At 44.6% G+C, this 27,797-nt stretch overlaps 1 protein-coding gene across 11 annotated transcripts in view; it reads left to right on the top strand.

Annotated features, from left to right (window-relative positions):
* The window catches only part of nfic (nuclear factor I/C), a 408,020-nt gene that overhangs the window by 42,501 nt on the left and 337,722 nt on the right, over positions 1-27,797 (top strand). For 3 of the 11 annotated variants that reach the window (XM_056275686.1, XM_056275687.1, XM_056275691.1), the window contains exon 2: positions 10,054-10,142. The exons of the other annotated variants lie outside the window; for them this stretch is intronic. The gene's annotated coding sequence lies outside the window, so the exon portion shown is untranslated. The remainder of the gene's footprint in view (positions 1-10,053; positions 10,143-27,797) is intronic. 11 annotated transcript variants of the gene reach the window in all.

The following is a 27,797-nucleotide window of genomic DNA, read 5'->3' on the forward strand; positions in this document are numbered from 1 at the left end:
GACAAGAGCTTACATCTGTGCGTGGACTTCCATGGGCTCAACAGCAAAACCGTTCCTGATCGTCACCCACTCCCAAGGATTCAAGACCTACTGGATAACCTCGGAGGCTACTCATGATTTTCCATACTCGACCAAGGCAGGGCCTACCATCAGGGCTTCGTTGAGGAGGGTTCCAGGCACCTGACAGCCTTTAGCACGCCTTGGGGGCTGTATTAGTGGCTCCGCCTTCCTTTTGGCCTCACCAATGCTCCGGCAGCATTTCAGCGATGTATGGAAGGAGTACTGGATGGTCTGAGGGACGAGTGCTGTTCTCCATACCTGGATGATGTACTCTGTTTCTCCAAAACATTTCAGGAGCATGTGCAGGATCTAAGAAGAGTACTGTGCCGGCTACGAGAGCATGGTGTTAAGTTACGCGCAAAGAAATGTGAATTGTTCAAGCGCCAAGTGAGATATGTTGGGCGTCTGGTGTCGAGTGAAGGTGTTCAGGTAGACCCAAAAGACCTAGAAGCAGTGCTTCAGCTGAAGGAGAGAGAGCCGAAGAACATCGGAGAAGTCCGTGCTCTGCTGGGATTCCTGGGATACTATCGACCCTTCATCCAGGATTTCTCCAGAATAGCACGCCCTCTGTTCAAACTTCAAGAGAACCCTACAGAGTCCAGTGAGCGAACTGCCCAATCTAGGTCCGCCCAGGCTACACTGAAGGGCACCAAGGGTGGCCAGTTGCCATCTAAGACACCCGTCCAATGGACCCCTGAGCACAGTGCCGCGGTGTCTCGCCTGGTTGACATGTTGACCAATCCTCCCATCCTGGCTTACCCAGATTTCAATTTACCGTTCGTCTTACACACCGACGCATCCAATGAAGGCCTGGGAGCTGTGCTGTATCAGGAACATGGAAACAAGCTCCGGGTTATTGCATATGGATCAAGGTCACTCTCGCCTGCTGAAAATAACTATCACCTCCATTCTAGCAAGCTTGAGTTCCTCGCCTTAAAGTGGGCAATCTGTGATAAGTTTAGGGATTACTTGTACTACGCCCCCACATTTACTGTCTATACAGATAATAATCCCCTTACTTATGTCTTAACCACAGCTAAGTTGAATGCAGTCGGGCACCGCTGGGTGGGTGAGTTAGCTGACTTCCATTTCACGCTCAAGTACAGGCAAGGCAGGGTGAACATCGATGCAGATACTCTGTCCCGGTATCCATTAAAACTCCAAGACCATATAAGGGAGTACACAGAGATCATGCCCCCTGATATCATCTCTGCCATCTGGCAGGGGGAACATGCCAAAAGAGAGGAAGATGTGCCATGGGTGGCAGCATTGCAACTGCGTTCTAGTGATGACTCCCTGCCGACGAGCACGCCCATGTGCACTCCAGAGGATATCAGAGCAGCCCAGAAAAACGACGCTGCCATCTGGGAAGTGATATCCTTGAAAAGGAGGGGATGGAATCCGAATGAGCAAGACAAAAGACAAATGGGACCAGAAACAAGAAGACTAGTACATGAATGGAACAAACTCAAACTGCACAAAGGGATTCTGTACAGACAGACAGGACAACATAAACAACTGGTCCTTCCCAATACACTCAAGTCAACAGTCCTGAAACATCTGCACAACGACATGGGGCATATCGGGGCTGACAAGGTCACCCACCTGGCAAGGCAGCGGTTTTATTGGCCATTCATGCAGCGAGAGATTTAAGATTACGTCATCCGCCGGTGTTCCTGTATCAAGCAGAAGCGGCCCACCATTCCAGAGAAAGCACCAATGGGCTCCATTACAACGAACGGTCCATTCGAGCTCATCTGTGTGGATTACTTCTACCTTGAACCAAGTCGAGGAGGCTACGAGTACATTTTAGTCCTCGCAGACCACTTCACGCGGTTCGCACAAGCCTATCCGACAAAGGACAAGTCGGGAAAGACGGCGGCGGAGAAGATTTTCTATGACCTCATCCCACGTTTTGGTTTCCCTCAAAAGCTGCACCATGATCAAGGCAGGGAGTTTGAGAACAAGCTCTTCTATTGACTCCAACAGCTGGCGGGGATCGCCCAATCTCGAACCACTCCCTACCACCCGCAGGGGAACCCTGTTGAGCGCCTGAACAGGACACTTCTCCAGATGCTCCGCACTCTACAGGAGGAAAAGAAAGCTGAGTGGAAAGATCATTTGCCAAACATCGTCCATGCCTACAATTGCGGCCGGCATGAAGCAACAGGTTACTCACCCTTCTATCTCCTGTTTGGAAGAGCTCCAAGGTTGCCTATTGATCTGCTCTTCGACCATGAACCGGAGCAGGAGATACAGACGCGAGAGAAGTACGCAGAGACATGGGCTTCTAGGATGCAGGAAGCATACAAGATCGCCTCGGAAAACAGCAAAAAGAGCTCAATGAAAGGAAAACATCACTACGATCGAGGTGTCAAAGGAGTTGTGCTTCAACCTGGGGATCATGTGCTTGTCAGAAACCTGTCAGAGAGAGGTGGCCCAGGCAAACTTCGTGCATATTGGGAGGATAAGGTTCACCGTGTGATTGAAAGGCTTGAAGACGGACCTGTGTACTGAGTACAAACAGGGAACGGGACCCTCCATACACTTCACCGTAATCTCCTCCTACCAGTGAATGACTTGCCACTTGAACATGAACAGGACTGTCATGGAAAGTCAACGAGAAAACAAAGACCAAGACAGCTACAGGCAAGCTACAGGGAGGCAGCAGACTCTAGTGAATCTGAGGATGAGGAAGAATTCTCATATAACCTCCGGCACTTGCCTGTGTACCGAAGAGAGACCATGACAGGTCCACCCCGTCAGGCTGAGCCTCACAGGGAGCTCAGAGCGGTAGCACCAGCGTATCGGCCATGGCGTCAAGAGGCTGAAGTTGATGAGAGGTCGCTAGACGAACCTCCAGAGCCATTACGAGTACCAACACCTGTGGTTGACATGCCTCCATCGATGGATGTTCAGGAGCAACCGGGGGACAATGATACCGGCGACCAAGGAACAGATGAGGAGCCTGGGATGATCATGGAGTCTGTTTCAGAGTCAGCGGGTGACGAGGAGCGAAGTCTGAGAAGGTCTGCCCGAGAAGTCAGACCCAAAGATATCCTCGTGTACGACCAGCTAGGGCAGCCCACTTACCAACCGTGGAGACTTGGAGCAAATGTCATACTGTCCTGTTTGCCATACTCCATTCCGACCTACCCAGTTATCCCTGAAATCTGTTACTATCCTACGCAAGCAGTGTGGACATGCTAGAGACGTGAGGGACACTGACTAAAGACGTTAGTTTTGTTCTAGATGTCAGGAGACATCTCTAAAAGCAGGGGAGAGTGTAAGGGATTGAAAATAGCCTCAATGAAAAGTTTATCTTAAAAACTATACCCCCCCCTATTTTTTAGATTTAGATCTAACTTAGATACGTGATTGCAATGCAGTAAGGGTGTTTCTCCACCAAGCCAGTAGAGGGCGCTGTAGCGCTTCTGTGGATCCCCGGAGTCAAGCTACTCCCAGCTTCCTAACCAGCTCAGAATAAACTGGTTCGAGCTGGAGTGAACATGAACTCATGCGTTTCTCTTCTATGATCCACAGTTTATCTACCCAGCTCACCTCACCGGTCCACAGTACCCACTGTCTGTGGATCCTTGCTACCGCCCAGATTCCCCTAGGTCTAGGCCGGTAACATAAGCCCTCAATTTTTATATTGCTCAAGAAGGATAAGAAACCCCTTTATTGTGCATCTTACCAACCTATTTCGCTACTTTATAAACCCTTTTTACAGTTGGTAAACAGCGATCATGTGATTTTGCTGCCAAAATGCGCGCGCATACTATGCGTGATGTAGGTTATAAAGGGGTCTAACGTTCAGTTTAAGCAACACAATTTTAAGTTAACAAAAACAGAATTAACTTACCCGATATAAAATGGGCGCCACATACGCGTGCATTTTTATTTTTACATTTATTTCTGATTTTTCCCTTTCTCTCCCAATTTAGTGGCCAATCGATCCCTATTTTAGTTGAAACTCCCACCCTCGTACTGCATGCGTTCGCCAACTGCATCTCTCCGGCCGGCAGTCTCGAAGGAGACACCTCCCCACTTTCGGGACAAGGCGACTCCAGGCCGAACCACTGCTTTTTCCGACACACACAGAGACGCGTTCATGTGACGAACACAAGCCGACTCCGCCCCCTTCCCCGAAGACAGCGTTGCCAATAATTGCTGCTTTATCGAGTCCGGCCATAGTCGGATCTGACGAGACCGACACAACACAAAGAGACCGACATTGACACAAAGCCGATGCTGAGACCGCTACACCACCGCTGACATACGCGTACATTTTTGACGATGTCTTCAGTCCAGTCCACTCATTTAATTGCTTGTAGCCACAATCTTCACCTGTTTGCATTGAACGGTCTTTTCCCCGATGGAATGCGGTAGAAATGAATACCTTTAGTTTTGCTAGACCTGTTCTGGCAACCCACAACACAACAAGATGACATTTTAAAAATGTAAATATCAATCGATCAAAAATCCACTTGCACTCTGCATTGATTTGAGACTGAGAAGGTGCCTCTTTTGCTGCCAAAATGCACGTGCATACTATTCGTGACGTAGGTCATAAAAGGGTCTATCTATACTGATGTGAAGATACTGGCTAAAGCTTTAAGCTCACCGTTTAGAGACACTACTTCCAGATATAATTTCTCCCAGACCAGGCTGGATTTGTCTAAAATGGGCAATCATTTTTTAATCTTCATCAGTTTTTTAACGTTCTTTATTCTAAGCCCTCTCCGACTCCAGAGGTGGTGGTATCATTTGATGTGGAAGGGCTTTCAACTGTGTGGAGTGGGACTGTATTTTTATTTACCTTGTGAAAATTTGGTTTTGGTGATAATTTTATGTCCTGGGTCAGATTATTGTACTCGTCCCCGAAGGCCTCAATACGCACAAATGATATAATCTCTTCCACTTTCCAGTTACGCAGAGGAACTAGGTAGGGATGCCCTTTAAGCCCCCTGCGCTTTGCAGTAGCAATAGAACCTCTGGCCATAGCCTTGTGTAGCGACCACAGCATCCGTGGTGTTCATAGAAACCAGGAATATAAAGTATCACTTTTTGCTGATGACCTGTTGGCTTTTGTATGTTACCCCTTAATCTAAATCCCTAAGATCTTTACATTATTGAAGGATTTTTCAAATTTTTACGGATGTAAACGTAACTTGCACAAAAGTGAACTAATCCCAATTAACTCCACGTCAGATAAATATTCCCTTAGCTCCCTTCCATGCAAGATTTCACCTAACAAATGTAGTTATCATTGTTTATTCATTGTTTAGTTATTCGTTGTTTTAACATGGAGATATAATAATCTTTTTTTTAAATTTATTTCTGATTTTTCCCTTTTTCTCCCGATTTAGTGGCCAATCGATCCCTATTTTAGATCAAAGACCCACCCTCGTACTGCATGCGTTCGCCAACTGCATCTCTCCAGCCAGCAGTCTCGAAGCAGACGCCTCACCACTTTCATGACAAGGCGAATCCAGGCCGAACCACTGCTTTTCCCGACACACACAGAGACGCATTCATGTGACGAACACAAGCCAACTCCGCCCCCTCCCTAAGACAGCGTTGCCAATTATTGCTGCTTCATTGAGTCCGGCCATAGTCGGATCTGACGAGACCGGGGCGCGAACCCCGGTTCCGAGTAGGCAACTGCATCGACAAACAAACAAACACACACACACACGACCACCCATCAGGGTGGGGGTGAGAGGGGGATTTTCTTTATATATACATGCATACGCTACAAGGCAAAAAGTACAAGAGTATAAGGACACCGTAACGTCACACTCATATACTAATAATACCACTACTACTACTACTACTACTACTACTACTACTAATAATAATAATAGTAATAATAATAATAATAATTCATCATCTCATCTTCAGCCGCTTTTCCGGGGTTGGGTCGCGATGGCAGCAAGCTAAGTAGGGTACTCCAGACGTCCCTCTCCCCAGCAACGCCCTCCAGCTCCTCCTGGGGGATCCCAAGGCGTTCCCAGGCCAGATTGGACATGTAGTCCCTCCAGCGCGTTCTGGGTCTACCCCGGGGTCTCCTCCCAGTTGACTGTGTCCGGCAAGCCTCTAAAGGAAGGCGCCCAGGAGGAATCCTAATCAGATGCCCGAACCATCTCAGCTGGCTCCTTTCGATGCGAAGGAGCAGCGGCTCTACTCCAACCTCCCTTCCGATGTCCAAGCTTCTCACCCCATATCTAAGGCTGAGCCCAGACACCCTACGGAGGAAACTAATTTTGTATCCGCGATCTCACCCTTTCGGTCACTGCCCAAAGCTCATGACCATAAGTGAGGATTGGAACGAAGATTGACTGGTAAATTGAGAGTTTTGCCTCCCAGCTCAGCTCCTGCTTCAACACAACGGTCTGGTACAACGTCCACATTACTGCTGATGCTGCACCAATCCGCCTGTCAATCTACAGCTCCATCCTACCCTCACTCGTGAACAAGATCCCGAGATAATTGAAATCCTTCACTTGAGGCAACAACTCATCCCCAACCCGGAGGGAGCAAGCCACCGTTTTCCGGTAGAGAACCATGGCCTCAGACTTGGAGGTGCTGACTCTCATCCCGGCCATTTCACACTCAGCTGCAAACCGCCCCAGTGCGTGCCGGAGGTCGCGTTCTGATGAAACCAACAAAACCACATCATCTGCGAAGAGCAGAGATGCAATTCTGAGGTTCCTAACACGGACACACTCCTCACCTTGGCTGCGCCTTGAGATCCTGTCCATGAATATCACAAACAGAATCGGAGACAAGGGACAACCTTGGCAGAGTCCGAAACCCACCGAAAACACAGCTCTCACTTTGGTTATACAAGGACCGGATGGCTTGTAGCAACTGCCCCGGTACCCCATACTCCCGCAGTACTCCCCACAGAGTGCCCCGGGGTACACGGTCGTAAGCTTTCTCCATGTCCACAAAACACATGTAGACTGGCTGGTCAAACTCCCATGTCCCCCTCAGCACTTCCACAAGGGTAAAGAGTTGATCCGTTGTCAGCCTCTCCATGTAAAAAGCTGTCATGCGCAGGTGTCCTCCCATTATGCAACTCCAGGATTGGCCTCTACAACCATCTGAGGACCCAGAGGGAGGACAATCATACTCAACCCCAAGTTACTGCTGATGATGATGTGCTTGTAGAACATCTCATTCCAAAACCATGACCATTAATATGGAGTCCCCCCCCCTCTTGCTGCTATAACAGTGTCCACTATTCTGGGCTGGCTTTCCACTAGATTTTGGAACATGGCTGCAAGGATTTGCACCCATTCAGCCACAAGAGCATTAATGAGGTTGGGCACTGATGTTGGGTGAGAAGGCCTGGCTTGCAGTAGGTGTTCCAATTCATCCCAAAAGTGTTCGGTGGAGTTGAGGTCAGGACCCTGTGTAGGCCAGTCAGATTTCTCCACACAAAACTCGGCAAACCATGTCTTTGCGGACCTCGCTTTCTGCACATGGCATTGTCATGCTGAAAAAGCAAAGTGCCATCCCCAAACTATTGCCATAAACTTGGAAGCCACACAAATCTCCAGAATGTCATTGTATGCTGCCCAAACCATGAAAAACAGCCCCAGACCATTATTCCTCCTCCACCAAACTTTACAGTTGGCACTATGCATTTGGGCAGGTAGCATTTTCCTGGTATCCACCAAACCCAGATTCGTCTGTCAGAATGCCAGATAGTGAAGCGTGATTCATCACTCCAGAGAACAAATTTCCGGTCTTCCAGAGTCCAATGGCGGTATGCTTTACACTACTCAGCTGATGCTTAGCATTGCACATGGTGTTCTTAGGCATATGTATGGCTGCTCGGCCATGGAGAGCCATTCATGATGCTCCCAATGAATAGATCTTGTGCTTAAATTACTTCCAGAGGGAGTTCGGAACTCGATATTGAGTTTTGTAATTAAGGATAGACGATTTTTACATGCTAACACTTCAGCACTTTGCGCTTAGGTGGCCTATTGCTTAACAGCTGAGCTGTTATCGCTCCTAGAAGTTTTCACTTCACAATGACAGCACTTACGGTTGACCGGGGGAGCTCCAGCAGAACAGAAATTTGACGAACTGACTTGTTAGAAAGGTGGCATCCTATGATAGCACCACATTGAGAGTCACTGAATTCTTCAGTACGACCCATTCTACTGCCAATGTTTTTCTGTGAAGATTGCATGGCTGTATTTATTTATTTTTTATTTAACCTTTATCTAATCAGGAAGGTCTCACTGAGACAAGGAGTCTCATTTTCAAGAATTCTGACCAAGACAGGTGCAGCACAGAGATATTTAGTTTGCACAAAATACAAGGAACATGAAATAAACATAAATAAACAAGTCAGTACAGTTAAAACAATATTAAAGGTTAAAGTGTGCACATGCCAGAGCTAGCGGAATCCATCACCAGTAAGTTAATTAGTTTCTTAAAGTCCGCCAGTTGGAATCACATTGGGCAGTTTCAGGCCCTTTATAGTGAGTTCCAGGCGGAAGGTGCAGATTAAGAAAATGCCTTTTGCCCAGCTCAGTACGGACTGCGGGAACCAGCAACGTCAAATAGTCCTGAGATTGTAGCCGATAGCTGCCGAGATTATGGAAGATACAAATAAATGCAAGCCAATGAATAGATATAAATGTAAACCAATGAAAGAAAGAAGGAAAGAAAGCCACTTTATTTGTCATTGTATTCTTACAACGAATTTGTTCTCTGCATTTAACCCATGCTAGCAGTGGGCAGCTGCAGTGCCCGGGGACCAACTCCAGTTCTTTTTCCTATTGCCTTGGTCAGGAGCACAGGCAGGAATATTAACCCTAACAGAATTTATGGATCTACGTGTGGTGAGAAACCAGTTGGCTAAGGAAGACAAAGCCAGTGATGTGTGAGGGACCTAAACCCAGTGATGAACCTCAAGAGCCCTGTGTAAGCAGTATCCAACATATGAAGACAGTGAGCAGCGGAATTCATATCGAGCACATCACCCTAATCAAGCAGGGGCAGGAAAGTTGCAGCAACTAGTCTTTCTCTGCTTTAAAAGAGAAACAAAATGTATTTCTTAAGTAGAAATCCAGCTTTAGCTTCAACTTTTGTAAAAAACTGTTTAATATGACATTTATGTCAGGTGGTCGTCATTGATGATACCGAGGTACTTGTAACTAGTCAAAAGAACAACTGCAGTGCCTTGAGCAGAAGTCACACTAAGAGGAACAATCTTAAAAAAATAATCTTAAAAAGAGGGGAAAAAAACTCCCGATGTGAGAAGTAGCTCCATACCATCAGAGGCAGACAGCAGAGTCGCAAGACAGGTATGACTAATTAATATACTGAATAATCTGGAAAAAAATAAATAATATATTTTTTTTAATTATGTAACAGTCCCAAGTTTGTACCACTGAACCTGCATGTTCAGGCGAATAAGTTAGAGCCAACTCGAAATAAATTAGAACAGAATCTGAGTTAGTTGACACGGTTCTCAAATTTGAGTTCTCACTACCAGGCTTTGAGATGTTGTGTTACATGCTGAGGGTTAAACAATATGCGACCCACTAAACCTAAACATATTGAGAGAAACTTTAAATAAAGCAAGTAAAAAACAACAAATACACATATAACAGATGTTCACAAACAAACTGACATGCCTCCTTCTTGGATCGCTGCCATCTTTGAATCAATGAATGATGTATACTTAATTTTATGCAGCAATGGATGTGGCTGAAATCACCAAATCTGCTTATTGGAAGGAGTGTCCACGTTTTTTGGCCATATGGTGTATTTCTCTAGCTTCTCATATTTCTACTTCTTGATGTTGCTGTTACTTGGGATTACTACATCTACCACAACCGCAGTTTTCTGTTTCTTTCTTATTACCACAATGTCCATTTGGTTGGCCAGTGCTTGTTTATCTGTCTGAATCTGGAAGTCCCACAGGATCTTAGCTCTGTCATTCTCTACCATCCTTTGCAGTGTCTCCAATCTGGAATTGTGGGGGTCCAGCCCGTACCTGGCACCGATGTTCCTGTGCACTACCATGCAGCTTCATTGTGCCACTCAGTGTATGTTCCTGCTTGCATCTTACACCGTGCTACTATGTGCTGTACTGTCTCGGAGGCATATTTGCACTGTCTGCGCCCCGGGTTCTGTCTGATGTGGTATATTGGCTGCTTCCATCTCCTATCGTGCCAGCTTACTATACAAGGTGGGTATCTAATGACTGCTTTGGACATATGTGTCGATGGCTTGGATCTTGTTTTCCTATTGAGCTGACACTTTAGGACCTTTTTTTTCTCTGAGGAGGTTCTTGATGGTGCTGTCTGTCTTGTCTCATCCTGATGGTTCCCATGCAACTGTGGAACAAGGAGGTACTTGTAGCTATCCTGTATGTCTGTTATGTTGCAAATCAACCCCTTCGGTCCTTATTATATAATCTATATACCAAGGTAATGCACTATCTCCGCTGCTGGACAGGCCTGAAACCCCCTCAGGAAGATCATCGTGGAGAGTGGATTTTGATAGAATGGGAAACCATCATCCACCTCCTTTAAATGGATGTCATCAATCTGTACGTCAGGATCTAGGCAAAGACATCGGGATGTGAGTTGAACTGGCGAACTGTGGGTGGACAGTAGCAATGAGAAGGAGGATAATTAGGACTAAAGGGGCAGAATTGCCAGAAGGCCACACAATGGTTACAATTACCTGGGTGTCCCACAGTTACAGTGCTGCTTGAAAATTTGTGAACCCTTTAGAATTTTCTATATTTCTGCATAAATATGACCTAAAACATCATCAGATTTTCACACAAGTCCTAAAAGCAGGTAAAGAGAACCCAGTTAAACAAATGAGTCAAAAATATTATACTTGGTCATTTATTTATTGAGGAAAATGATCCAGTATTACATATCTGTGAGTGGCAAATGTGAACCTTTGCTTTCAATATCTGGTGTGCCCCCCCCCCACACACACACACACCCACCTTGTGCAGCAATAACTGCAACTAAACGTTTCTGGTAACTGTTGATTAGTCATGCACATCAGCTTGGAGGAGTTTTAGCCCATTCCTTCGTACAGAACAGCTTCAACTCTGGGATGTTGGTGGGTTTCCTCACATGACCAGCTCGCTTCAGGTCCTTCCACAACATTTCGACTGGATTAAGTTCAGAACTTTGACTCGGCCATTCCAAAACATTAACTTTATTCTTCTTTAACCATTCTTTGGTAGAACGACTTGTGTGCTTAGGGTCGTTGTCTTGCTGCATGACCAACGTTCTCTTGAGATTCAGTTCACAGACAGATGTCCTGACATTTTCCTTAAGAATTCACTGGTATAATTCAGAATTAATTGTTCCATCAATGATGGCAAGCCGTCCTGGCACAGATGCAGCAAAACAGGCCCAAACCATGATACTACCACCACCATGTTTCACAGATGGGATAAGGTTCTTATACTGGAATGCAGTGTTTTCCTTTCTCCAAACATAACGCTTCCCGTTTAAACTCCCACAAAACATTTCCCCAATAACCTCCTGGCTTGTCCACATGATCTTTAGCAAACTGGAGACGGGCAGCAATGTTCTTTTTGGAGAGCAGTGGCTTTCTCCTTGCAACCCTGCCATACACACCATTGTTGTTCAGTGTTCTCCCGATGGTAGACTCATGAACATTAACATTAGCCAATGTGAGAGAGGCCTTTCGTTGCTTAGAAGTTACCCTGGCTTCCTTTGTGACCTGACCGACTATTACACACCTTGCTCTTGGAGTGATCTTTGATGGTCGACCACTCCTGGGGAGGGTAACAATGGTCTTGAATTTCCTCCATTTTTACACAATCTGCCTGACTGTAGATTGGTGGAGTCCAAACTCTTTAGAGATAGTTTTATAACCTTTTCCAGCCCGATGATCATCAACAACGTTTTTTTCTGAGGTCCTCAGAAACCTCCTTTGTTCTTGCCTTGATACACTTCCACAAACATGTGTTGTGAAGATCAGACTTTGATAGATCCCTGTTCTTTAAATAAAACAGGGCACCCGCTCACAACTGATTGTTTTTCTTGCCCTTTTGTATGTGTTTAAGTGGGAGAGTACTGCTGGTGTCGTGTGTGGCTGCCGCTTCTCCCTCTCGTAGCCCCCCTTCCCATCCACCCCTGTATGTCTGTGTTATGTTTATCTGTTGTCTTGTTTCACCCTGTTTATTGTAAAGTGACTTTGAGTGTTAGAAAAGCGCTATATAAATTTGGATTTATTATTATTATTATTATTATTGTTGTTGTCATCCCATTGATTGAAAACACCTGACTCTAATTTCACCTTCAAATTAACCGCTAATCCTAGAGATTCACATACTTTTACCACTTACAGATATGTAATATTGGATCATTTTCCTCAATAAATAAATGAGCAAGTATTATATTTTTGTCTCATTTGTTTAATTGGGTTCTCTTTATCTGCTTTTATGACTTGTGTGAAAATCTGATCATGTTTTAGGTCATATTGATGCAGAAATATAGAAAATTCTAAAGGGTTCACAAACTTTCAAGCACCACTTTACATGAGAACCACGAGGAAGAGGAAAGACAGCAGCATCCAAGTACCTCCACAGAGTAAGAGAGTGAAGTGTCACCCTCTAACTGAAGAGTAAGAGCCAAACCATATGCCCTACTGGTCATTAGATGCCCAGATAGCATAGTAAGCTGGCCTAAAGAGGAGATGAAAGCTGCTGATATCAAGGCCTGGAAACTCTATTCAATACATGATGGATTCCACCCAAAGTCCAGCACCCAGAGACTGTACACCAGCTGGAAGGAGGATGGAGGGGGCTTAGTGAGTGTCAAGGCTATTGTCCTGAATTAAACACAAAGCGTCCATCAGTATGTTAGAAAAAATGACTTGGCAGGTAACAAAAAATGAATGACTAAATGAATAAATCTACTAAGAGGAACGTTGTGATGGTGTGATGCACCGCTTGACAGGTATGTAGTTTTGTATTTGTAGTTATTTTTTGATCCTTTTGCCATGGATGCTTCTTCAGTTGCTTATCGATAAACATAAAACCTGTATGTTGTACCTGCTTGCTTTTTTTAAGTAAAACATTGCAAAGATTAAACAGTTCAGTGAAAACTCCCGTACGTCATGTAAATGCCTTTTTTTAAACAAATAAAGTGACCAGCAGTGCAAACTAAGCAAATTTCCTCAAGAGAAATAAATATAGGAAGTATATAAATATATATATATATAAATATAGTGTAGCGAATTCGGGGGACAACGCAGCCACAGGAACTGCCGCAGCTGGAAAGCGAACCCGTATCGCCCGCACCGCAGGAGACATCGCTAACCGCTCGACTAGCATGACTAGCTGGCATGCCAAGTCCAGCAGACCATAATCACACCAATCCAGCTGAGCAGGTATTTTCCGTGTATAATTTGATCATTTGATATCTGATTTACAACCAACAATCTAAAAACCAATAACAACCTGTTATTTAATTTTGCATTTAAAAATCCAAAATCAGAAAACCAACAATAGGCTGTTTTTTGCTGTTTTGGTTTTGTTCTTAAGTTAAAAATAAAACATGATAAAATTGGATATTTGCTAAGACGACCAAACAGTGCACCAAGAGAGGAGAAGGACAACAGCTGTAAACCAGTGGTGATTCCATACATGATGGGATTGTCGGAACAGTTGAGAAGTGTAATTTCTAAACACCCCGTCTCAGTTGCTTTCAAACTCCAAAACACACTGAGCCAGAAACTGGTCCACCCCAAGGATTGGGTCCCCCTGCACAAACAATACAGTTTACGCTGTTAAGTGCCGGGAGGATTGCCGTGACTTGTACATTGGGGAAACTAAACAGATGCTGGCCAAGAGGATGACACAACACAGGAGAGCTAACACATCAGGCCAGGATTCCACAGTCTACACCATCTACAGGCCAGGACTCCACAGTCTACACCATCTACAGGCCAAGACTCCGCAGTCTAAATCAAATCAAATCAAATCAATTTTATTTGTATAGCCCAATATCACAAATTACAAATTTGCCTCAGTGGGCTTAACAGCAACACAACATCCTGTCCTTAGACCCTCTCATCGGATGAGGAACAACTCCCTAAAAAACCTTTTAACAGGGAGAAAAAATAGGAAGAAACCTCAGGGAGAGCACCAGAGGAAGGATCTCTCTCCCAAGACGGACAGCGTGCAATGGATGTTGAGTTCACGCAATTTACATAATACAACACTGAAAGAGGATAACAGAATTATAATGGACTTATAAAATTTATGAAGAACATGATGCACAGGATGCCAAGCAGTGTCCACATGCCAACGGAGCAGTCCGGGACCCAAGCCACACGACCAGCATCATGATGTAATAAAAGAAAAACTTATGTGAGGAGTGGAAGGGCAGGCAGCATCCAAATGGCGGCCACCATCACCACGGAGACCTGGGAGGAGAACCGACTGCACATGCATGCAAGAGAGACTCACATGACACCATCCACACACAGAAAAAGATAAAGGAGAAGACATCATTCAGAGAGAGAGAAAAGACATGTTAGAGAAGAGAACAGTTTGCAATAGTCATTAGCCATAATCAATTAAGTCATCAATTCGTCATAATCTATACTCGATAAACTCGTCGGCAGAACAGTGGTTGGTAAATTCATTGAGACAGAAAACCAACCCGCCATCCAGTACAGGTTGTGAAGCACTCAACTTAAAGGCAACTAATTGTAAACTAAGGCAAAAAGATGAGTTTTAAGTTTGGATTTAAAGGACTCAACAGACTCCGATTGTCTGATGGCAGCAGGCAGTTTATTCCACAAAAATGGAGCCCGATAGGAAAAGGCCCTGCCACCAGCTGACTTCTTTTTAACTTTGGGTACACAAAGGAGCCCTGTATTTTGAGAACGAAGTGCTCGAGATGGCATGTAAGGTTTAAGGAGATCAGACAGGTAGGATGGAGCAAGCCCATTTAGGATTTTATAAGTCAGCAGAAGCACCTTGTATTCTGATCTATCATGGATAGGAAGCCAATGAAGGGAGGCAATAATTGGTGTAATATGGTCAAATTTCCTAGTTTTAGTTAGGATTCTAGCAGCAGCATTCTGAGCCATCTGAAGACTTTTAGTACTAGAATGTGGCAGACCTGAGAACAGAACATTACAGTAATCAAGTCTGGATGAAACAAATGCATGTATTAGAATCTCTGAGTCAGCCATGGAGAGAAAAGACAGAATTTTAGATATGTTAAGTAAATGAAAGAAGGCAGTCTTGGTGTTTTCTTTAATGTGCTTATCAAAGGAAAGGCTGGGATCAAACGTAACACCAAGATTTTTGGCTGCCACACTTGGTGAAACCACAGAGTTGTCGATTGTTATCGTTACTTGATCAAATTGGTGTCTGTGTCTAGTAGGGCCAATGACTAGCATCTCGGTTTTATCTGAATTTAAAAGCAGAAAGTTAAGTGGCATCCAGTTTTTCACAGTAGCCAAGCAGGCCTCTAAGTTAGTGATTTGAGTATGATCATCAGCCCTTATAGGCACATACAACTGAGTATCATCAGCATAGCAATGGAAATTTATTCCGTAACTGCGTATAATTTGGCCAAGAGGTGTAATGTAAAGAGAGAAAAGTAGAGGGCCAAGAACTGAGCCCTGAGGCAAACCATATTTAACGTCAGAAAATTTTGATACAATATTGTTATAGCAGACACAATGTGTTCTTCCAGATAAGTAGGACTTAAGCCAAGAGAGAGCTAAGCCAGAGACACAAAAAATTACAATTTAATCTATCCAAAAGTATACAGTGATCAATGGTGTCAAAGGCTGCACTGAGGTCCAGTAGTAGAAGCACAGAAGTGGAATCAGAGTCGATCGCCAGTAGAAGATCATTTACCACTCTGGTCAGAGCAGTTTCAGTGGAGTGACAGGGCCTGAAAGCTGACTGAAAAGGTTCATATAGATCGTTTTCTTTTATATGGGTCAAAAGTTGTTGATACACAACTCTCTCTAGTACTTTAGAGAAGAATGGAAGATTAGAGACTGGCCGATAGTTATTAAGAGAGGTTTAACCACAGCTGTCTTAAAACTGCTGGGAACAATGCCAGTAGTAAGAGATAAATTAACGATGTCTAGCATTGTGGGTCCAAGAAAAGGCCAGAGGTCTTTAAAAAGTTTTGCTGGTAAGGGATCAAGTAGGCAAGCAGTTGGTTTAGAAGCTGACATGAACTTAGTCAAAATATCAAGTGAGATAGTCTCAAAAGCTGTAATTAGTGGAACTGACAGTGACTCATTGTGTAGATATGAATTTAGTATGACAGGATCTGCAGGAGTAGATGGAGTTGAAGAACTAATTTTGTTTAAGATCTCATCAACCTTATTGCAGAAAAAATCTAGAAATTCATGGGTTGTGAATAGTGAGCAGCTAATAGATGACTGCTTTTTAGTATGTTTAGATACAGTGTCAAAGAGAAATCTGGGGTTATGTTTATTAATATTTATTAAGTGAGAGAGATACGATGTTTTTGCAGTAGATAAAGCATGCTTGTATTTCAATAAACACTCGGGCCACGATAGGTAAAAAGCTTCCAATTTTGATTTTCGCCATTTACGTTCCAGTCTCCTGCAGGTCCGTTTAAGAGCACGTGTCTCATCATTAAACCAGGGTGTAGGCCTCTTTAGTCGCCTAGCTCTGGTAGTGAGAGGTGCAGCTGAATCGAGGAGACTAGAGAGGGCCACATTTTAGTCACTAGTGAAATTTTCAACAGAGTCATTTACCACAGTGAAAGAAGCCAAGACTTCAGGCAGCTGCTGGCCAAATGCAGCTACAGTGGAGGGACCGATATGGCGAGCGGCAATTACATCTGTGCTGACATTAACTGGACAGGCCAATAATGTTTCAAATTTGATGAGAAAATGATCAGACACAGCAGATATGGTTGGTAAGACATTCAGATCAGAAACAGCTATTCCTTTAGATAAAACCAAATCAAGGGTGCTACCACTGCAATGAGTTGACTCTTGAACAAACTGAGTGAACCCAAAAGTATCAACTAGTGCCAGAAAGGCTTTACTTAGAGGATTAGCAGCCTTATTCAGATGAATATTGAAATCACCAAGAATTAGAATCTCATCGGAGTGAGTAACAAGGCTTGAGACAAATTCTCCAAATTCTTCAAGAAATAGCGAGTAACAGCCAGGAGGCCGGTAGAGTATCACAATTTGGACTGATACCCAGGGGGCAAACTGATTTTTGCATGGGTCGGATGCTGTAAAAGGTTGTTCTCCAGAAATCATATCTAGGACCTACATGGATCACAACCTGGGTGGATAACCCGGAAAACAAGTTGCAGGAAAGCTATAGGAAGCGTCCAAAGTTGCCCACCGGGCCTATGAACATTAACCAATAGGAGTAGATAGGGTTAAAATTGTAACCAATAGATATCTGCATGAAAATCACAGTGTTGATTACTCACATTGAGACAAACAAAAAATGTATTGGAAGTTTTTTCTAAAATGTTTTTTACCAGAGTAAATGACGCATATATAATCAAGTATGTGCTAATTTGCATAAATATCACATAGCCGGAGGAAATGGTTTTACAGACATGTTGTAAAGAGTTGTCTAGCAGAAATCATATCTAGGACCTTCAGGGATCACAACCTGGATGGGCAACCTGGAAAACAAGTTGCTGAAATGCTACAGGGAGGGCCCAAACATGCCCCTCCCCCATACGAAAACAGTCATTTAAGCTGGTTGGGTCATATTGCATAATCCTGCTTGTGAATGAATAAAACATGTTGTAAAGGGTTGTCTAGCAGAAATCATATCTAGGACCTTCAGGGATCACAACCTGGGTGGGCAACCTGGAAAACAAGTTGCTGAAATGCTACAGGGAGGGCCCAAACATGCCCCTCCCCCATACGAAAACAGTCATTTAAGCTGGTTGGGTCATATTGCATAATCCTGCTTGTGAATGAATATCTCTGTAAGAGTTCACAGTAAAGACACATTGAGACAGTTTATGGAAATTAGAAAATATGCTCTGATCTTATACCTTGGTTTTTTTCCCAGTAGAAACATGAGATGGGCCTATACCTTAAATTAATCACGAAACAAACAAAATTCCTGTAACTGTAAATAATGTAAGATTTATTTCTTATGTTATACATTGAACACAATATACTTACTGAACACAAACTAATTATCTGTGCCAAAACTATAACAAATTATTTAAAATAAATAAATAAATCATATCTAGGACCTTAAAGGACAACAATGAGATGGGTATATGCTTTAGTATACACATGAAACAAACAAAATAGTTTATACTTTGAACACAATATGCTGAACACAAAAAGTTAGCCCAGAATTTGAAAAGCAGGACTTTTTAAAGAAATCTTTTATAGAACTTTGCCCATGTTTTCTCACTCGCTTTCTGAGTCACAGCTGCTATCACTGCTCTCAACTCTAGCAGTATGTATTCTGCTGCATTTGCTCACCAGTCCTTGGCAACGGCACCCGATGTAGCACGGAATTGCCTTCCTTGCACATGAACAGTTCTTCTGACAACCCTTGACACCTGCACATGAGATTGTCATTTTCATTGAGACAGGCCAGGCTGGCTTTGTTGCCGCAACAGGAACTGCATGTCCATCAACCAGAGACCAACCAAATTCAGTGCATGGGGGAATTTCTGGCTTGGCGATATGTGCATTCTTGTCAATGATAGTTGCCAGCGCAGCCCTTTTTAGGTGTAGCATAAATGCATCTTCTGCTTGGGGTAGAAGCTTTAATAGAGTTGACTTGTTGTTCAAAAACTTGTACACTCTCAATTTGCCCAGATCGGCCCCCTCAAACTGATCAGCTGTGGATGTGTACACTGATATGGTGAGATCCCGCGCCTGATTGAGAAGGTCATCGGTTATGGTATCGCTAGGGTTCTCACCAAAGTCTTCAAGTGCAGGGATGTCACGACTTATGCTGCTCTTGAACCATACCTTCTTCCCAGTGAAATATGGGTAGCTAGTTGTGTCTCTACCACTCAGACTATGGATGAATGGCATGGCATGACACTGTGAAGGTGCCAGAGCTACAACCATCTCATGTATAGGCAGGTATGCATTCTGACCTGTTCTAACCCACATCTCTGGTAGATCACTCAAGTGTGTTGCACCATAGTACAGACATGTTGTAATGATATCAGTGTCATTAGCATGTATAACAACTCTTTCAACTCCCTCATTCTGGACAGTGTAGAGTGTGTGGAGGATTATCCTAGTGTCAGCCTCCTGCTGTGTTGATTCCAGAGCAGGAACATCCATCACAGACCCTGCGGAGAGCACCACACTCTTTCTCTCTTCCTTGAATCCACCACCCAGGTAGAGATGAGTAGGGCCAAGATCACTCCCCAGTTGCTCCTCCTCACACCATCTTCCACAGAGAAAGCTCAGCAAGTTTGCTTTGTTAATAGACACAGCAAAAAACTCATGTGGATCTGGAGCTGTGTGCTGCTCACTGACTTCATACACTTTGGCTGGTTTGGATCGAGCATATCTCTGTTGTTGCTCAGCTGACTTGATAGTAGTTCCACTGTATCTGTCACAACAGAAGTGTATTATTTCAGTACCACGAGGCACATCAGTCAGCAGCAGGTGTTTGTATCTGTCAGCAATTGCTCCAAATCGTTCATCTTTGTGAAAAGACCAGTGTCTTATGGCAGACATAGCATCTACAAGTACTGCTGTCTTGAGGATGTTTTGGGGTAGATCAGCATTGATGGTTACTTTGGTCTCCTCTTTCAGGACCTTTACAAGGCTGGACTTGGTGCCAGATCTCATACTGCCATCTTCCTTGAAGAGGGATGGGGGAAGGTCACCGTACTCGTGGTTGCCTACAAAGTCAATAATGTCGAGTTCTCCACCACTAGCAATGACCTGTGTCATACGCAGAAGGGCAGTAACTTCATTGCTCTTGCCAGTGGTGCAGGTTTTCCCCCCAGACTTCTTTGGTTTCATGTGTTGTGTGTGGAAAGTGTTAAGCTTAACAACACTTGTCTTTTTATGATGACTGGTAAGTGACTCAGACAGTGCCTTCAAACCAATTTCTTTTACACTTAACAGGTTGTCCTTGACTATAGCATCTGCACACTCACCAGTAGATATATTGATCAGGGATGATGTGGCTGTTGTGAATGGGTTGGTCTCTACTGCTGCTGTGACCTTGACTACCATCTCTGCATCCTTGTTGACACGACTCTTGCCAGATTCATGGTGTGGGCTTGAGGTATGGAGGTGCAGCATAGATTTGAGCTCTGCAGAAACGGCTGCAGTCAGTGGTTTTGTGTAGATCCACTTCCTCCTGGCGGCAGGGTTGAGGGTAATACCATCCAGACCACTGGCCTCTTTGGCATCTGCGTTGTACGTCTGCTCTAGAATCATGTCAGGAGAGACACCATTGTGGTTTCCATTTACTCTCCTCCCTACAAATGCACCCGCGATCAAAGCTTCGTGTGCCTCTGGAGCTGTCTCTGGCAGTTCTTCATCTCAGACAAAGGCAAAGACTGCAAATTAGTGCATACTTAATTATATATGCGTCATTTACTCTGGTAAAAAAACATTTTTCATAAAACTTCCAATACATTTTTTGTTTGTCTCAATGTAAGTAATCAACACTGTGATTTTCATGAAGATATCTATTCGTTAAAATTTTAACCCTATCTACCTCAAATGGTTGTGTTCAGGCAGGGTGGGCAACTTTGGACGCTCCCTGTAGCTTTCCTGCAACTTATTTTTCGGGTTGTCCACCCAGGTTGTGATCCCTGAAGGTCCTGGATATGAGTTCTGGTGAACAACCTTTTACAGCATCCGACCCGCATTTCCCCCCAAAAATGGGGTTTTGCCCCCTGGGTATGAGCCGAGTCTATTCATGGCTGAGGGAGATGGACCAAGAATAAGAGACCCAAAAGACTGGAATTTAGATTCAAGTCTAGAAGTCAGATTGAAAATAGATTTATATATTAAGGCAACACCCCCGCCTTGTTTATTTGCCCGAGCTACATGGGCATAAGTATAGTCAGGTGGGGAAGCTTCATTTAAGGGAAGGAAAACATTTGGTTTCAGCCATGTTTCACATAACCCAATCATATCAAAACTATGTTGAAGAATCAGATCATTTATTAGTAAGGCTTTGGTAGACAGTGATCTGATATTTATGAAACCAAATTTAAGCGTTTTGTGGAAGTGATCAGTAGTAGGCAGAGCTTTAGAGCCAGTAATAGGTGAAAGATTAATTGGAATTAGACACCTTGTTGACAGTTTTGGCCACCAACGCTTTGGACGATATGTGGTCACAGTCTTGATAACATTAGCTGTTTGGTTTTGTAGATTATTAGGTACTTTGTCGCACATCTCACCACTACCAGTGGTAGGAATAATTACTAGATTATTGTGATTCACACATTTAGGACGGGAAAGCTTGGGAGCAATACAGCAGGGTAGGGAGACAGTCTCAATGTTATAGACCAAGCTATCAGGCTGATAATCTACACTATGAGAAATTCCCTGACTAACATTAATTAAACTACTTGACTCCACATCCGCAGTAGATTTAAACCTAGCAGGCTCTCTAATCACCTTGGAGAGGGTACCCAAGGAGGAGAGAGTGGTGATTGGAGCGGACTTCAATGGACATGGTGAAGGGAACAGAGGTGATGAGGAGATGATGGGAAGGTATGGAGTCAAGAAGAGAAATGTGGAAGGACAGATGGTGGTCGATTTTGCGAAAAGGTTGGAAATGGCTGTGGTGAATACATATTTCAAGAAGAGGGAGGAACACAGGGTGACATACAAGAGTGGAGGAAAGTGCACACAGGTGGACTATATCTTATGTAGAAGGCGCCATCTAAAAGGGATTGGAGACTGCAAGGTGGTGACAGGGGAGAACGTAGCTAGGCAGCATCGGATGGTGGTCTGTAGGATGACTTTGGAGACCAAGAAGAGGAAGCGAGTGAAGACACAGCCGAAGATCAAATGGTGGAAGTTGAAGAAGGAAGACCGTTGTGTGGAGTTTAGGCAGGAGTTAAGACAGGCACTGGGTGGTAGTGAAGAGTTGCCAGATGGCTGGACAACCACTGCAGAAATAGTGAGGGAGACAGCTAGGATGGTACTTGGTGTGTCATCAGGACAGAGGAAGGAAGACAAGGAGACTTGGTGGTGGAATGAGGAAGTACAGCAAATTACACAGAGGAAAAGGTTGGCAAAGAAGAAGTGGGATAGTAAGAGCGATGAAGAAAGTAGACAGGAGTACAAGGAGATGCAGCGTAAAGCAAAGAGAGTGGTGGCAAAGGCAAAGGAAAATGCGTATGGTGAGTTGTATGACAGGTTAGACACTAAGGAGAAAAGGACTTGTACCGATTGGCTAGACAGAGAGACCAAGCTGCAAAGGATGTGCAGCAAGTTAGGGCGATCAAGGATAGAGATGGAAATGTGTTGACAAGCGAGGAGAGTGTGCTAAGAAGGTGGAAGGAATACTTTGAGGGGCTGATGAATGAAGAAAATTAGAGAGAGAGAAAGTTGGATGATGTAGGGATAGTGAATCAGGAAGTTCAGTGGATTAACAAGGAGGAAGTGAGGGCAGCTATGAAGAGGATGAAGAGTGGAAAGGCAGTTGGTCCTGATGACATACCTGTGGAGGCATGGAGATGTTTAGGAGAGATGGCAGTGGAGTTTTTAACTAGATTGTTTAACACAATCCTGGAAAGTGAGAGGATGCCTGAGGAGTGGAGAAGAAGCATACTGGTACCGATTTTCAAGAACAAGGGCAATGTGCAGAACTGTAACAACTACAGAGGTATAAAGTTGATCAGCCACAGCATGAAGATTTGGGAAAGAGTAATAGAAGCTAGGTTAAGAGGAGAGGTGATGATCAGCGAGCAGCAGTATGGTTTCATGCCACGAAAGAGCACCACAGATGCGATGTTTGCTTTGAGAATGTTGATTGAGAAGTATAGAGAAGGCCAGAAAGAGTTGCATTGTGTCTTTGTAGATTTAGAGAAAGCTTATGACAGAGTGCCGAGAGAGGAGGTGTGGTGTTGTAGGAGTGGTGCAGGATACGTATGAGGGAAGTGTGACAATGGTGAGGTGTGCGGTTGGAATGACAGATGGGTTCAAGGTGGAGGTCGGGTTACATCAAGGATCGGCTCTGAGCCCTTTCTTGTCTGCAATGGTGATGGACAGGTTGACGGACAAGATCAGACAGGAGTCTCCATGGACGATGATGTTCGCGGATGACATTGTGATCTGTAGCGAGAGTAGGGTGCAGGTTGAGGAGAGCCTGGAGAGGTGGAGGTATGCACTGGAGAGAAGAGGAATGAAAGTCAGTAGGAGCAAGACGGAATACCTATGTGTGAATGAGAGAGAGGACAGTGGAATGGTCAGGATGCAAGGAGTGGAGGTGACAAAGGCATTTGAGTTTAAATACTTGGGGTCAACCGTCCAAAGTAACGGGGAGTGCAGTAGAGAGGTGAAAAAGAGGGTGCAGGCAGGGTGGAGTGGGTGGGGAAGTGTGTCAGGAGTGCTTTGCGACAGAAGGGTACCAGCAAGAGTTAAAGGGAAAGTTTACAAGATGGTTGTGAGACCAGCTATGTTATATGGTTTGGAGACATTGGCACTGACGAAAAGACAGGAGGCGGAGCTGGAGGTGGCAGAGTTGAAGATGCTAAGATTTTCACTGGGAGTAACGAAGAAGGACAGGATTAGGAACGATTATATTAGAGGGACCGCTCAGGTTGGACGGTTTGGAGACAAAGCAAGAGAGGCAAGATTGAGATGGCTTGGACATGTGTGGAGGAGAGATGCTGAGTATATTGGGAGAAGGATGCTGAATATGGAGCTGCCAGGGAAGAGGAGAAGAGGAAGGCCAAAGAGGAGGTTTATGGATGTGGTGAGGGAAGACATGCAGGTGGCTGGTGTGACAGATGAAGACGCAGAAGACAGGAAGAAATGGAAACGGATGATCCGCTGTGGCGACCCCTAACGGGAGCAGCCGAAAGTAGTAGTAGGCTCTCTAATCACCTGCAACCTGCTGAATGACAAGTCTCTAGTGTCAAACTAAACGTAAACAGCTATCTATATTGCTAGACAAAAGAGCGGCGCCGTCCCCAGTAGGGTGAATGCCGTCCGCTTTCAGCAGGTAAGGGCGGCCCCAGAAAGAAGGCCAGTATCAACGAAGCCGAATCCCTGCTCATTACAGTAACGAGCCAGCCAGCGGTTCATTGAGGTGAGCCTACTGTACATCTCACCATTACCCCTCACAGGTAAGGGACCAGAGACAATTAATCGAGGCCGACACATCTTTCTGGCAAACTCAAGCATTCTGACTAGGCTGGCTTTTGTGATCTCTGATTGCTTCGTCCAAGCATTATTGGTGCCGCCATGAATAACAATGTTGCTGAAAGTAGTGGTGCTGTGTGCTTGGGTTCCCCGACTCTCCCTCCGTGATGCCAGCACCCTAAGATTATCCTCTATGTCGGAGATTCTGGCCCCGGGCAAACAGTGAACCAAGGCTGGCGAAGCTAGTCTAACACTGCGGGTAATGGAGTCTCCTATAACTAGCGTGCGTTGCTTTACTCTGTCGACAGAAGGGGGAGAAGCACGATGGCCGGTAGGACTACCAACAGGGCTGGTGAGTGGAGAAAACCGGTTTGCAGTCGGGAGAGGTGGCTGCAGACCAGGCCACACGACCGATGGCTTGCTCTTTCCAGCCTTCCCACGCCGCTAAACAGAGACAAACTGCCGCATCTGCCGACGAAGCTGAGCTAGTGCTAACAATAGCAGGTCTGCTGTCAGGCCCGGGGCTACTGAGCTAGTGCTAACAATAGCAGGTCTGATGTCAGGCCCGGGGCTACTGAGCTAGTGCTAACAATAGCAGGCCTGCTGTCAGGCCCGGGGCTACTGAGCTAGTGCTAACAATAGCAGGCCTGCTGTCAGGCCCGGGGCTAAGGCTATCTGGAGGGCCCGTCACATGTAACGTAATCCTAGCCGAAAGCAGCTGCTCTAATTCACGGACACGTCTCTCTAGTAAAGACAACCTATCTGTAACTACGGAGCAGTCAACACAAACCATCGTTTTAGCGAGGCTGCGTTGACTGCGAATGTAATAGAGCTAAGTGCTAAGCTAGGCTAAGCTCAAAGCTAGTAACAAACTGGGAACAGGAAGCTACCTACTAAGCACAAAATTCGTATAAGAAAGAAACTAGATAATCTAGCGATTAGTGAACTAAGCACAGAAAATAGCTAAATCAGAACAAAATGAGGAGGTTAGGGCAGAATATAAAGAACTAAAAAAAGAAAAAGAAAAGTTGTCGATCTCACGAAGCCGCCGCTCACGAAGGCGGAAGCTGAAACTACAGTCTACACCATCTACAGACCAGGACTCCACAGTCTACACCATCTACAGACCAGGACTTCACAGTCTACACCATCTACAGGCCAGTGGCCACTCTTTCAAGGATGAGATGAGGATGTGCACATCCTTGATAGGGAAGAACGCTGGTTTGAACGGGGAGTCAAGAGGCCATCTATGTGAAGCGGGAACAGAAATCCCTGAACGAAGGGGTGGGGGTGGGGGCTAAGAGTACATCTGTCGCCATCTTACAATGCTGTGATTGCAACTATTCCCCAATCCTCTGTGAATAGTACACACAGCCATTGTAGCTCTAGTTCATGGTCACAGCAATTTGCATATGAAACTGATCATTGGTTCGGTCGTTATGCAACTGTGCTGTTTATAAGGGTGGGGACACCTGCAGTCAGTTGAGACTTAAGAGGAAGTCACTCAGTTGAGTGATGAAACTTTTCTCCCAGTAAACGTTGTGCCTAGATGAACCGATTCAACTTTCTGTGATTTCCATAGCTGGGTTGACAGTATCATGTGTGCCAACATGGATGATACTGCTATCTGCCTCATGGTAGGATTTTATTTTGTCTTGAACTTTGTCTGCAATGTCAAGCACTTTGGCAGTCTGCAGCTCTCCCCGGATTGGCAGAGGGTGTGAAACAGAGGTTGGGACAGCTCGGAAGAGTGGCGTAATTAGCCGGATACAAATGGGAGGGGGGGGCGAAAAAAGAGTTAATGCGCTAAATGGGATATAGAAACACCTTTGCCAAATAAGGTGCCATGCCATTGCTATAACAGCCCATTATTCTTAAACACAAATAGTCCAAAAAATGTCCCATTCGACTGAAAGCAGATTTATGTGACAGCCCGTTACCCTGAAAACAAACAACCATTGCCCCGAAGGCCCATTGAAAATCAAAAGTAAAACTTGTTTCAAAAAAGAAAAGAAAAAAAGATTAGGGTTAGGTTGAGGTTGAGGATAGGCTAGGGTTAGGTTGAGGTTAGGTTAAGGTTAATTAAGCATCCCTGGTGTTGTATCAAACTATTTCCCCGTTGAGATCTGTTTACCCCTAGCCGGAGTTCAATACAACACCAGGGACCACAACAAAAACTAACAATGTAAACAAGTAACAAGCATAAATTAAATGAACAAAAGAAAACGGGAAAATTTAACTAAAAAGAGAAAAAATGCAATTAAATAAGCAAAAGGGAAAAGGAGTACAGAAAAGAGTTGAGAACTAGATTGCAAGCACATCAGCCACAGCCACCAACTGAGCATCTAACTCCATAAAGTCTAAAAAGGGCTTCCATGTCGAGTGGAATTTGGATATAGGTATATAGGTCTCGTGGTATATCTAATCTTTTATGATTTCAATGACTGCATAACCTCTGCAATACAATGTGCAAAAGCAGGAGGGGAAGCCTCCTTCCATTTGAACAGTATCAATCTCCTAGCTAATAGAGTGGTATAGGCCAACAGATTTGCCTGAGTAGCATTTAAATGTGCACCAGCTGGAACGACCCCAAAGCTGGCACTCGGAGGAGAAGGTTCGAGTGGGAGATGTAAAACAGTGGCCAAAGCCTCAAAAATCAAACGCCAGAACTGAGTTAGTTTCGGGCAGGACCAGAACATATGTAAGAGACTGGCAGTGGCTTGTTTGCACCTGTCACGTGGTCTAAATCTGGGTTAATTTTAGCCAATTTCTCTTTGCACTAATGAAGGCAGTACACTACTTTGAACTGGATTATGCCATTTCTTGTGCTTAAAGAGGACGAGTGTATGGTTTGGAGACAGTGGCACTGATGAAAAGACAGGAGGTGGAGCTGGAGGTGGCAGAGTTGAAAATGCTAAGATTTTCACTGGGAGAGACGAAGAAGGACAGGATTAGGAACGAGTATATTAGAGGGACAGCTCAGGTTGGATGGTTTGGAGACAAAGCAAGAGAGGTAAGATTGAGATGGTTTGGACATGTGTGGAGGAGAGATGCTGGGTATATTGGGAGAAGGATGCTGAATATGGAGCTAGCAGGGAAGAGGAGAAGAGGAAGGCCAAAGAGGAGGTTTATGAATGTGGTGAGGGAGGACATACAGGTTGCTGGTGTGACAGAGGAGGATGCAGAAGACAGGAAGAGATGGAAACTGATGATCCGCTGTGGCGCCCCCTAATGGGAGCAGCCAAAAGTAGTAGTTGTAATAGAGGATGAGTGTATTTTCTTAATTACTAGAGCCCAAGTTTACTCTAGAATGGACATTTCCATATCACACATCAATTTTTTAGTGGTTCAAGTGGTATTTGGGCAAAAGTATTAATTGCATA

Source organism: Lampris incognitus, chromosome 3 (genome assembly GCF_029633865.1).
Source record: "Lampris incognitus isolate fLamInc1 chromosome 3, fLamInc1.hap2, whole genome shotgun sequence".
NCBI classification, from domain to species: domain Eukaryota; kingdom Metazoa; phylum Chordata; class Actinopteri; order Lampriformes; family Lampridae; genus Lampris; species Lampris incognitus.